We start from the raw sequence: 13,654 nt of genomic DNA, 5'->3' as shown, positions 1-13,654 counted from the left end.
GGCTCACAAGCATATTCATTAGTATCAGGGGCTCACTGTTGGACCCTCATTCCTTCCTGGTCCTTACTGTTGCACCTGGGGGACTGCTGCTGCTCTCCTAGGGACCATGACAGAGCCCCCTCAGCCAGGAACCCAGTACCCCACCCAGCTGTTGTTTTTAATTATTTCCACTATGAGTATATCTAAACATTACCATGCACCCTGGACATATGCCCTGTATAACTCCCTGTAAACCATATATAGCCTGCCAATAACATCCCGTATCAGTATTCCTCCACTGCCATTGTTGAACCACTCTGTGATCCAAAACTTCCTGTAAAGTGAATCCGAATATAATGTCAGTTTCCCTTACTAGTAAAATGGAATATAGCGATGAGTTTAAAGGTTAGATCTAGAGTACATGTTGATTTGGAAAAATTTCTACATCCTATCTTTTTCTTTTCTTTTTTCCTAATTATTGAGCTTCTTTTCACAAGAGCCTTAGATCACAGTAATTCATATATACAATATACAGTACTCCCACAGATCCACCATAAAACCTTTTCCCTTCCACAGCAATAATCTTTTAACTTATTCATATCATATTTCCTGAAACTTATGTACAGACTCTGAAACAATAGCTTTCAAACAAGGTGACATCTGTGCTTGCAGTGTGGTCCATACTTTAGGATATACAGTTTTCTAAATTTTTTAGTTATCCTATGTTTTACATTATGGTTTACATTATTAGTCTGTCGTCCCCTATATGTTTTTGGTGTAATATTACATGTTTTATATCATCCTCGTGTACTCTCGTGAAATTCCTATCTTGCCCCCACATTTACCTTGGTTCCATCCATTCAACATCCGTTTTCCCCTCCCCTTGGGGCCCACAGCGACAGCCAATCTCCATTTCCTGAGGAGCCATGTCTAGAGATACTTGCAACAGTGTTCAGGGCCTGACTTGCTCAACTGCCCTAATGCACTGGGAGCCACCCTTTCTCTCGAGAGATACAGTTCTCTCTATTTGATGGCATTAGTCCTCTCCAGGATGTGGGTCCACCCCCATTCTCACTACTTGGGTCTCTACCCAATGGTACAACCCACTCTGGCAAAATGGGCCTTCAGCCATTCCCCAGGAGTCCATCCGGCATCAGACCATCCCCTCCGAGCATCCTAAACAGGTAACTCTTAATTATATTTTGATATGATTTTCTCAGCATTTTACTCTCAATCAACACCTGACACTCTCCTGTGTTCGCATTTTGCCCCTCCCTCCCCCCAATTTTTTGGGCAATATTACCCATCCGCCCATTCCCCAGCCCCCCTCAAACCTGCAAAGCCCCACCCAAAGGCAACCCCTTGCCCCCATTTTATCCCTTCTTTGTGCTTATACTTACCACCAGCTCATCATAGATTCCACCCCTGCAGACGTCGGCTCACATCCTTCCTCCACCCCCCGATTTCCTGTAAGCCTATTTTCCAGTCTCTAGCTCTCTGAGGCAGATTGCTTATTTCATATCTTTGAGGTCATGTAGTATTTGTCCTTCAATGCTTGGATTGCTTCACTTAACATAAGGTTCTCAAGATTCATCCATGTTATCACATATGTTTGTAATGTATTTATTCTTACAGCTGAGTAGTATTCCATTGTGTGTATATACCACATTTTATGGATCCACTCGTCTGTTGATGGGCATTTGGATTGATTCCAACTTTTGGCAATAGTGAACAATGCTGCTATGAACATTGGTGTTTGTGTCCTTGTTTTCAGTTCTACTGGGTATATATCCAGCAGTCGAATTGCTGGGTCATATGGCAAGTCTATGGCTAGTTTTTTTTTGTTTTTAATCATTTTTTTAAAAAAATACTACATTAAAAAAATATGATGTCCCATGCAACCCCACTGCCCCCACCCCCCACTCCCCCCACAGCAACACTCTCTCCCATCATCATGACACATCCATTGCACCTGGTAAGTACATCTCTGGGCACCGCTGCACCCCATAGTCAATGCTCCACATCATAGCCCACACTCTCCCACGTTCCATCCAGTGGGCCCTGGGGGGATCTACAATGTCCTGTAGTTGTCCGTGAAGCACCACCCAGGACAACTCCAAGTCCTGAAAACGCCTCCCCATCTCATCTCTTCCTCCCATTCCCCGCATCCAGCAACCACCATGGCCACCCTTCCCACACCAATGCTGCATTTTCTCTGTGGACATTGGATTGGTTGTGTCCATTGCACATCTATGTCAAGAGGGGGCTTAGATTCCACATGGATACTGAATGCAATCCTCCTGCTTTCAGTTGTAGGCACTCTAGGCTCCATGGTGTGGTGGTTGACAGTCTTCAACTCCATGTTAACTGAGTGGGGTAAGTCCAATAAATCAGAGTGTAGGATTTGAAGTCTGTTGAGGTTCAGGGCATGGCTATCAGATTGTCAGTCCAGAGATTCAAATTCCCTAAATATATCTTAAACCCCAACACCAACTACAATTCCAGTAAAGTAGCATGAAAGTCTTGTGAAAAATCCCATCTGAGTCCAGTTCCATCACGCAGAAACACCAGCTCCAAAGAAGGGCCATCTGACATGGCAGTGAACCCTATCTTATGGCTAGTTTTTGAGAAACTGCCAAACTGTCCTCCAAAATGGTTGGATCCTTCTGCATTCCCACCAGCAGTGGATGAGTGTTCCCATTCCTTCATATCCTCTCCAACATTTGTAGTCTTCGTTTTTTTCATAGCTGCCAATCTTCTGGGAGTAAGATGGTATCTCATTGTAGTTTTGATTTCCATTTCCATAATAGCTAGGGATTTTGAGCATTTTTTCATGTGCTTTTTAGCCATTTGTATTTCTTCTTTGGAGAAGTGTCTGTTTAAATCTTCTTCCCATTTTTTAAATGGGTTGTCTTTTTATTTTCAAAGTATTGGAGTTCTTTATATATGCAGGTTATAAGTCTCCTGTCAGATATATGGTTACCAAATATTTTCTCCCATTGTATAGGCCCTCTTTTCACTTTCTTGACAAACTCCTTTGAGGTGCAGAAGGCTTTAATTCTGAAGAAGTCCCATTTCTCTATTTGTTCTTTTACTGCTCGTGCTTTTGATGTGAAGTTCATGAAGCCATTTCCTATTAAAAGGTCTAGTATATGCTTCCCTACACTGCTTTCCAAAGTCTTTATGGCCTTGGCTCTTATATTTAGGTCTTTGATCCATCTTGAGTTGATTTTTGTATAAGATGTGAGTTGGTAATCCTCTTTCATTCTTTTACATGTGGATATCCAGTTCTCCAAGCACCATTTGTTGAATAGGCCATTCTCTCCCAGTTGAAAGGTTTTGGTGGCTTTATCGAATATTATATGAATATATATATGAAGATCTATATCAGAACTTTCAATTCAGTTCCATTGGTCTGTGTGTCTCTAGTTGTGCCAATACCATGCTGTTTTCACTACTGTAGCTTTGTAATATGTTTTTTTTTAATTCTATTCAATTTATTCATTTTTTAAAAAGATATTACATTAAAAAATATGAGGTCCCCATTTACCCCCACCGCCCCCACCCCACCACTCCCCCAACAATAACACTCCCCTATCATCATGTCACATCCATTGCATCTGGTGAGTACATCTCCGGGCATCACTGCACCCCATGTCCCGTGTTCTACATCATAGCCCACACTTTCCCATGTTCCATCCAGTGGGCCATGGGAGGATATACAACATCTGGCAATTGTCCCTGGGGCACCACCCTGGACAACTCCAAGTCCTGAGAATGCCTCCACATCTCTTCTCTTCCTCCCAATCACTGCACCCAGCAGCCACCATGACCCCTTTTTCCGCATCAATGCCACATTTTCTCTATTATTAACCACAATAGTTCATGAATAGTGTATCATTAAGTCCACTCTGATCGTTACTGTATTCCTCCTTCCTGTGGACCTTGGCTTGGTTGAGTCCATTCCACATCTATGTCAAGAGCGGGTTTAGATTCCACATGGATATTGGATGCAATCCTCCTGCTTTCATTTGTAGGCACTCTAGGCTCCATGGTGTGGTGGTTGACAGTCTTCAACTCCATGTTAACTGAGTGGAGTAAGTCCAATAAATAAGAGTGTAGGAGCTGAAGTCTGTTGAGATCAGGGCCTGGCTATCATATTGTCAGTCCAGAGATTCAAATCCCCTAGATATATCTTAAGCCCCAGCACCAACTACAATTCCAGTAAAGTAGCATGAAAGTCTTGTGAAAAGAGATCCCATATGAGTCCAGCTCCATCACGCAGAAACACCAGCTCCAAAGAAGGGCCAAGTGGAGTGGCAGTGAACCCCATCTGCCATGACCATAGAACCTGTGGGTCTCTTTAGCCCTCAAAGGACCAATATCTGGGGTCGTATCTACTTTATCTGTCTCTGATACTCTGCTAAGATGTGCATAAGGGCAATCCTTCTGACAACCTCCAGACTCTTTTAGAAACTCATAGCCATATGAACTCATTTGTCTTTTCCATTTCCCCCTTACTTTAGGTCAAACAGCATTTTTAACTCCAGTTATTATATGTAGACAAGGATATTCTGCTGGTCCACATTGAACCTTTAATTTAAGGTCATTTTCTAGTTACGTCATCAGCTGGTACTTGGTAGTGATCCCTCGGTGCCAGGGAGGCTCATCCCCAGGTGTCATGTCCCACGCTGGGGGGAAGGCATTGCATTTACATGCTGAGTTTGGCTTCGAGACTGGCCACATTTGAGTAACACGGAGGCTGTCAGGAGGTAACTCTTAGGCACAGTGCTGCTCTATGCCTTGTTCTTATTTCAGGTGTATAGGCTCACAAGCATATTCATTAGTATCAGGGGCTCACTGTTGGACCCTCATTCCTTCCTGGTCCTTACTGTTGCACCTGGGGGACTGCTGCTGCTCTCCTAGGGACCATGACAGAGCCCCCTCAGCCAGGAACCCAGTACCCCACCCAGCTGTTGTTTTTAATTATTTCCACTATGAGTATATCTAAACATTACCATGCACCCTGGACATATGCCCTGTATAACTCCCTGTAAACCATATATAGCCTGCCAATAACATCCCGTATCAGTATTCCTCCACTGCCATTGTTGAACCACTCTGTGATCCAAAACTTCCTGTAAAGTGAATCCGAATATAATGTCAGTTTCCCTTACTAGTAAAATGGAATATAGCGATGAGTTTAAAGGTTAGATCTAGAGTACATGTTGATTTGGAAAAATTTCTACATCCTATCTTTTTCTTTTCTTTTTTCCTAATTATTGAGCTTCTTTTCACAAGAGCCTTAGATCACAGTAATTCATATATACAATATACAGTACTCCCACAGATCCACCATAAAACCTTTTCCCTTCCACAGCAATAATCTTTTAACTTATTCATATCATATTTCCTGAAACTTATGTACAGACTCTGAAACAATAGCTTTCAAACAAGGTGACATCTGTGCTTGCAGTGTGGTCCATACTTTAGGATATACAGTTTTCTAAATTTTTTAGTTATCCTATGTTTTACATTATGGTTTACATTATTAGTCTGTCGTCCCCTATATGTTTTTGGTGTAATATTACATGTTTTATATCATCCTCGTGTACTCTCGTGAAATTCCTATCTTGCCCCCACATTTACCTTGGTTCCATCCATTCAACATCCGTTTTCCCCTCCCCTTGGGGCCCACAGCGACAGCCAATCTCCATTTCCTGAGGAGCCATGTCCAGAGATACTTGCAACAGTGTTCAGGGCCTGACTTGCTCAACTGCCCTAATGCACTGGGAGCCACCCTTTCTCTCGAGAGATACAGTTCTCTCTATTTGATGGCATTAGTCCTCTCCAGGATGTGGGTCCACCCCCATTCTCACTACTTGGGTCTCTACCCAATGGCACAACTCACCCTGCAAAATGAGCATTCAGACATTCCCCAGGAATCCATCTCGCGTCAGACCATCCCCTCCGAGCATCCTAAACAGGTAACCCTCCTAATTATATTTTGATACGGTTTTCTCAGCATTTTACTCTCAACCAACACCTGACACTCTCCTATGTTTATATGTTGCCCCTCCCTCCCCCCAATTTTTTGGGCAATATTACCAATCCGCCCATCCCCAGCCCCCCTCAAACCTGCAAAGCCCAAACCAAAAGGCAACCCCTTGGCCCCATTTTGTCTCTTCTTTGTGCTCATACTTACAACCAGCTCATCATAGATGCCACCCCTGCAGATGTCAGCTCACATCCTTCCTCCAACCCCAATTTCCTGTAAGCCTATCTTCCAGTCTCTAGCTGTCTGAAGCAGCTTGCTTATTTCATATCACTGAGGTCATGTAGTATTTGTCCTTCAATGCCTGGGTTGCTTCACTCAATATAAGGTTCTCAAGATTCATCCATGTTATCACGTGTGTTTGTACTGTATTTGTTATTAAAGCTGAGTAGTATTCCATTGTATGCACCACATTTTATTGATCCACTCATCTGCTGATGGGCATTTGGGTTGATTCCGACTTTTGGCAATAGTGAACAATACTGCTATGAATATTGGTGTACATATATCCATTTGTGTCCTTGTTTTCAGTTCTGCTGGGTATATACCGTGCAGTGGAATTGCTGGGTCATATGGCAAATCTATGGTTAGTTTTTTGAGAAACTGCCAAACTGTCCTCCAGAATGGTTGGATCCTTCTGCATTCCCACCAGCAGTGGATGAGTGTTCCCCTTCCTTCACATCCTCTCAGCATTTGTAGTCTTCTGTTTTTTTTCATAGCTACCAATCTTATGGGAGTAAGATGGTATCTCATTGTAGTTTTGATTTGCATTTCCCTGATAGCTAGAGATTTGGAGCATTTTTTCATGTGCTTTTTAGTCATTTGTATTTCTTCTTTGGAGAAGTGTCTGTTTAAATCTTTTTCCCATTTTTCAAATGGGTTGTTTATCTTTTTATTTTCAAGATATAGGAGTTCTTTATATATGCAAGTTATAAGTCTCTTATCAGATATATGGTTGCCAAATATTTTCTCCCATTGTGTGGGTTCACTTTTTACTTTCTTGACAAACTCCTTTGAGATGAAGAAGACTTTAATTTTGGGGAAGTCCCATTTATCTATTTTTTCTTTTCTGCTTGTGCTTTTAGTGTGATATTCATGAAGTCATTTTCTAGTACAAGGTCTTGTAGATGTTTCCCTACACTGCTTTCCGAAGTCTTTATTGTCTTACTCTTATATTTAGGTCTTTGGTCCATCTTGAGTTGATCTTTGTATAAGGTGTGAGATGGTAATCCTCTTTCATTCTTCTACATATGGATATCCAGTTCCCCAGACACCATTTGTTGAATAGGCTATTCTCTCCCAGTTGAGATGGTTTGGTGGCTTTATCAAATATTATATGGCTATATATATGAGGTTCTATATCAGAACTTTCAATTGAATTCCATTGGTCTGTGTGTCTCTCCTTATGCCAATACCATGCTGTTTTCACTACTGTAGCTTTGTAGTATGTTTGAAGTCAGGTACTGTGATTCCTCCAATTTCGTTTTTCTTTTTCAGTATGTCTTTGGCTATTCGGGGCCTCTTTCCTTTCCAAATAAAGTTCATAGTTTTCTAGTTCTGTAAAGAAGGCTGTGTTGATTTTTATTGGGTTTGCATTGAACGCGCAGATCAGTTTTGGTAGGATAGACATCTGAATAATATTTAGTTTTCCTATCCATGAACAGGGAATATTCTTCCATTTATTTAGGTCTTATTTGATTTCCTTGAACAGTCTTGTATAGGTCTCGGTGTATAAGTTTTTTACCTCTTTAGTTAAATTTATTCCTAAGTATTTGATTTTTTATTTCCTATTGTGAATGGTATTTGTTTCTTGATTTCCTCCTGATCTTGCTCATTATTGGTGTACAGAAATGCTACTGAATTTTGCGCATTGATCTTATAACATGCGGCTTTACTAAACTCATTTATGACTTCTACAAGCTTTGTTGTAGATCTCTCAGGGTTTTCTATGTATAGGATCATCTCATCAGCAAATAATGAAATTTTGACTTCTTCCTTTCCAATTTGAATGCCTTTTATTTCTGGTTCTTGCCTCAGTGCTCGAGCAAGTACTTCTAAGACAATGTTAAATAGGAGCAGAGACAGTGGGCATCCTTGTCTTGTTCCTGAGTTTAGAGGGAAGGAGTCTAGGATTTCTCCATTGTAAACAATATTGGCTTTAGGTTTTTCATATATATTCTTTATCATGTTCAAAAAACTTCCTTGTATTCCAATCTTTTAGAGTGTTTTTATCAAGAAAGGGAGCTGTACTTTGTCAAATGCTTTTTCTGCATCTATAGATATAATCATGTGATTTTTTTCCTTCAATCTGTTTATATGTTGTATTACGTTGATTGATTTTCTTATGTTGAACCATTCTTGCATACCTGGGATGAATCCCACTTGGTCATGGTGTATAATTCGTTTAATGTGTTGTTGAATACGATTAGCAAGTATTTTGTTAAGTATTTTTGCGTCTAGGTTCATTAGAGAAATTGGTCTGTAATTTTCCTTTCTTGTGATGTCTTTGTTTGGCTTTGGTACTAGGGTAAGGTTGGCATCATAGAAGGAGTTGGGTAATGTTCTTTCTGTTTCAATTTTTTGGAATAGTTTCAGCAGGATTGGTGTTAGTTCTTTCTGGAATATTTTGGAGAATTCACCTGTGTAGCCATCTGGCCCTGGGCTCTACTTAGTTGGGAGATTTTTAATAACTGATTCTATCTCTCTGCTTGTGATTGGTTTGTTAAAATCATCAATTTCTTCTTTTGTCAATATGGGGTGCTTATGTGTTTCTAGGAATTTGTCCATTTCCTATATATTGTCATTTTTGTTGGAATATAGTTTTTCAAAGTATCCTCTTATGATAGTCTTTATTTCTGTGGGGTCAGTGGTGATATTGCCTTTCTCATTTCTTATTTTGTGTATTTGCATCTTCTCTCTTTTTTTCTTTGTTAGTCTCGCTAAAGGTTTGTCAATTTTGTTGATCTTCTCAAAAAACCAGCTCTTGGTCTTGCTTATCTTTTCAAGTGTTTTCTTATCTCCTATTTCATTTAGTTCTGCTCTTATCTGTGTTATTTCCTTCCTTCCTTCTTCCTGTTGGGTTACTTTGTTGTTGTTTTTCTAATTCCGTCAAATGTGCAGTTAGTTGTTCAATTTTTGCTCTTTCTTCTTTTTTGATATATGAATTTGTGGCTATAAATTTCCCTCTCAGCACTGCTTTTGCTGCATCCCATAAATTTTGGTATGTTGTGTTATCACCGTCATTTGTTTCAAGGTAGTCATTGATTTCTTTTGAGATTTCCTCTTTGACCCACTGTTTTTCTAAGAGTGTGCTGTTTAATTTCCAAATTGTGGTGTGAAATCTGGGCTTCTGTCCCTTGCAAATTTCCAGCTTCACTCCAATGTGGTCAGAGATATTGTTTTGTATGATTTCAATCTTTCTGAATTCATTCAGCCTTTCTTTGTGGCCTAGCATATGGTCTATCTTGGAGAATGATCCATGTGCGCTTGAGAAAAATGTATATCCTGCTGTGTTTGGGTGTAGCGATCTATATATGTCTATTACATCCAGCTCCTCTAATATACTGTTCAGATGTTTTGTTTCTTTGGTGATTCTCTTTTGAGATGTTCTGTCCAGAGTTGATAGTGGTGTATTAAAACCCCCCACTCTAATTGTAGATGTATCTACTGTTTCACTTAGTTTTTCCAGAGTTTGCCTCACATATTTAGAGGCACCCTTGTTAGGGGCATAAATATTTATGATTGTTCAATCTTCTTGACAGAGTGTTCCTTTCACTAAAATGTAGTATCCTTCTTCGTCTCTCACATTTGTTTCCCATTTAAAGTCTATTTTGTCTGATATTAATATAGCTACTCCTGCCTTTTTTTGGTTATTGTTAGCTTGTATGATTGTTTTCCAGCCATTCACTTTCAACCTCCATGAGTCTCTGGTCTAAGATGTGTCTCTTGTAGGCAGCATATAGATGGGTCATATTTCCTTATCCAATGTCCCAGTCTGAATCTTTTGATAGGTGAGTTTAATCCGTTGACACTCAGTGTTATTACTTTCAGGGAATTATTTGTAAGCCATATTTTGACTGGATTTGTGTTTGTCATATTTTGTTTGTATTATTTTTTTCCCTTCTATTTTTGTCTTTTTTGTTGCTCTTACACTCTCCTCCAACTCTGCCTGTCCTGTTTTTTCTTTTCTTCCTGCAGAACTCCCTTTAGAATTTCTTGAACGGGAGGTTTCTTGTTGGTATACTCTTTCAGTTTCTGTTTATCTGTGAATATTTTGAACTCTCCATCATGTTTGAATGCTAGTTTAGCTGGATGGAGTATTCTTGTTTGGAAATTTTTTTCCTTTAGTACCTTGACTATATCATACCACTGCCTTCTTGCCTCCATGGTTTCAGATGAGAAATCAGCATTTAATCTTATGGAGCTTCCCTTGTATGTGATGGTTTTCTTTCCTCTTGCTGCTTTTAGAATTTTCTCTTTGTCTTGAGCATTGGATAATTTGACAAGTATATGTCTTGGGGTGGGCCTGTTGGGGTTTATGACCAGTGGAGTGTGCTGTGCTTCTTGGATATGTATATATCTGTCTCTTTCAGTAGATTTGGGAAGTTTTCAGCCATTATTCCCTGCAACACTCCTTCTGACCCCTTTCCCTTCTCTTCTCCTTCTGGAATGCCTATAATTCGTATGTTTGAGCATTTTGCATTATCATTCAGGTCCCTAAGTCCTATCTGGATTTTTTCTATCTTTTTATTGACTACTTCTGGTATCTGTTTGATTTCTGATGTACTGTCTTCCATGTCACTAATTCTCTGCTCTGCCTCTTCTAGTCTGCTGATATTGGCTGCAAGTGTATTTTTGATTTCTCGAACTGTGGTGTTCATTCCCATCATATCTGTTATCTTTTTGCATATGTCTGCAATTTCCCTTCCAAGTGTTATCTTCATGTTGTTAACCTCTTTCATTACTTCATCAAATTTGTCGGTCATAAATGATCTGAGATCTTTCATTGCTTGTGCGAAGTTCTGCTCCCCTTCCTGATTTTTAGTTTGTTGATTGGATTCAGCCATGTTTTCCTGATTACTGGTTTGGTTTGTAGATTTTTGTTGCTGTGTGGTCATCATATTTTCTTGACGGGTTTAATCAGTTCCTTACCTTCTTTGTCTAGTCTTGGAGATTAATTAGTTGTTGTTTTGGCCTAAGTGTTTTATCTTCTCTTTGCCACTTTTTTCTTCTTATTCTAATTTCTTATTGCTGGTTAAGTTCACTTTAAAGGAAAGTATTAGTGCCGGGGGAGGGAAGGCAATTGTGTAAGGAAGGAAAAAGTGTAAAGTAGTATCGGTGATATATGTTAACAAAGCAACAATATGATTTCTGGGAGGATGGAGGTTAGATTCATGTAAATTGTGTAGCGTTATAGCAGTAGGTAGATTACCTATAATGAGGTAGACAATTGAATATGGGAGGAATATGGTACATACTAAGAAGCTATTGTTTTCGTGAGAGAGGGAAAGAGAAAAGAAAGGTAACAGTTTCAAGAGTGGATACCAGACAGAAAACAGATCAAAGGTATTAGAAATTAAGAGTTAGACACTTTGTGGATCAAAGAAAGGAAGGTGGAATATAGGAGAGATAGTAGATGGTGGAGGATATCCAGATGTAGGGGAAAGGGGATAGTTTAGAAAGCAAAAATCTATTCACAGAGAAATGAGGCAGTGGAGAATGAGGAAACCCAGCAAATGTGAGGTGTTTCCTGCAGGACCTATTGTATTGTTAAGATAAAATAGAATAAGAAGAAGATGGGGACAAGAAAGAGAAGGGAAAAAAAAAAAAAGACTTTGGGGGATACGCTAGGAGAAAAGACTAGGGGATAATGCAATGCCAGGAATCAGAACATTAATAAAATAGAATAAAAAATAGAAATAGAATAAAAGTAAAAACAAAACAAAACAAAACAAAGAAGAAAAAACGGAAATGTTGAGGTCTAGGACATTCAAGGACCTCAGATGGACCTCAGGGCGTGGTGGATTCAGGGATGGAAAGTATGAGATATTGAGGACTCAAGAGGTGTGAGTCTCTGGGTGTGGGCCAACAGAGTCCAGAGAACTCAGACCTGGCAACCTCAAGTCCGGTTAACAGGAAGCCTGGGAGCACCACAGTGCATGACAGCCTTCAGGGATCCCCGTAGCTGGGTGCCAGCCCTATGGGTGAGGTCACATCCACAAGCTCTATCCTGTGTTCTGTACCCTACAATTCACTCAGTTACTAGGGTCTGTTGTGTGGATATTTCACCAATTGACTTCAGGAACCCTCCCACCCTGTGGCCACCCGGAACGGCCACCTGGGGGCACCTCTAGGCTGCAGCCAATTTAATGATTCAGATCAATATCCAGGTATGGGGGAGGGGCTCCAGCCCGAAATGTTAATAACAGAATCCAAACCTGAAATTCCCATGTTTCACAAAATATTCCCCTAATCAGCTTCCAAACGCCTCCCACCCTGCGAGACCCTGGTCGCGTCTCTTTGTTGCTATCACTTTAAGACTGCTGTAGGTCAGCAGCCGGGCTTGGGGGGGTGGTGTGGCTCTAGGTGGAAATGCTACTGTTTGTGTCCACAATCAAAAATTCCCCCATCTGTCTGCCCAAATCGGTCTGCAAGCGTCTCCCGTCCCACTAACCCCCCAATAGGCCGCCCAGGGCCCACAAACTCCCCAGTACTGCAGAGCCTCCAAAAAAAGAAAAAAAACAGAAAGAAAACCCCACCATGCTGCGCCCGCTCCCCACGCTGCGGTGGCGCCGGATGCCGGGCTCTGCCCACCCAAGGAGGGAATCTTCCGAGCACAGCTGGGATCTCCGTGTATATTTCACAGACGCATGCTCTCCGTTACCTTCCCTCCAAATCGATGTCCAGACACCTCCCAATCAGCAAAAATCCCGAAACAGCGCGGTCCCAAAGAGCCTCCAACACTGCCCAGCCAAATCCCTGCAGGAGATACTATCAGGGAAGTTCACTCAGCCACCATCTTGTCCTGCCTCCAAAAAACCTTATTCTTAACAGGACACCAATAATCTTAAAAGACTGAAGTAACATGGCATGTGCCAAATCAATGAAAGGCAACTTTAAAATGGAAGGAAAACCTCCTGATGCTTTTTCCATCTCCTCCTTGCTTAGAGTGAAGCCCAACTGTGCTCCCAGTGTAGTTTCTTGATCCTGATAACAGAGGGGACAGAAAAATACTCATGTACATACTGGGATGCAGGTGCCTCTGGACCAATCTCCCTGGTCCAGAAAGACTGAATCAGGACACTTGCGTCTGACTTGACATCCCAGAGCTTCCTATAGATTTAGAAGTAATTCATGGGTAAACTAACTTTTATAAGAAAACAAACCTTAGATGGCTGGAGCAAAGATTCCTGGGTTGAAAACATTTAATAGAGCACAAGAACCAAAAGAAAATATACTTGCCTGTGTGAGAAGGGCATTGGATCTGTGTAAACAGGGGAATTCATAAGGCCACGTGTGTGCCAAGGACAAGTCACAAGGTAAGAAAAGACAGGACATGACCCTACACTTTCACTTCAAGGTGTTCTTAAGGATCATTGTTAGAATGACAATTCAGAAGGA

Source organism: Dasypus novemcinctus, chromosome 28 (genome assembly GCF_030445035.2).
Source record: "Dasypus novemcinctus isolate mDasNov1 chromosome 28, mDasNov1.1.hap2, whole genome shotgun sequence".
NCBI classification, from domain to species: Eukaryota; Metazoa; Chordata; class Mammalia; order Cingulata; family Dasypodidae; genus Dasypus; species Dasypus novemcinctus.
Note: the sequence above shows the minus strand (reverse complement) of the source record.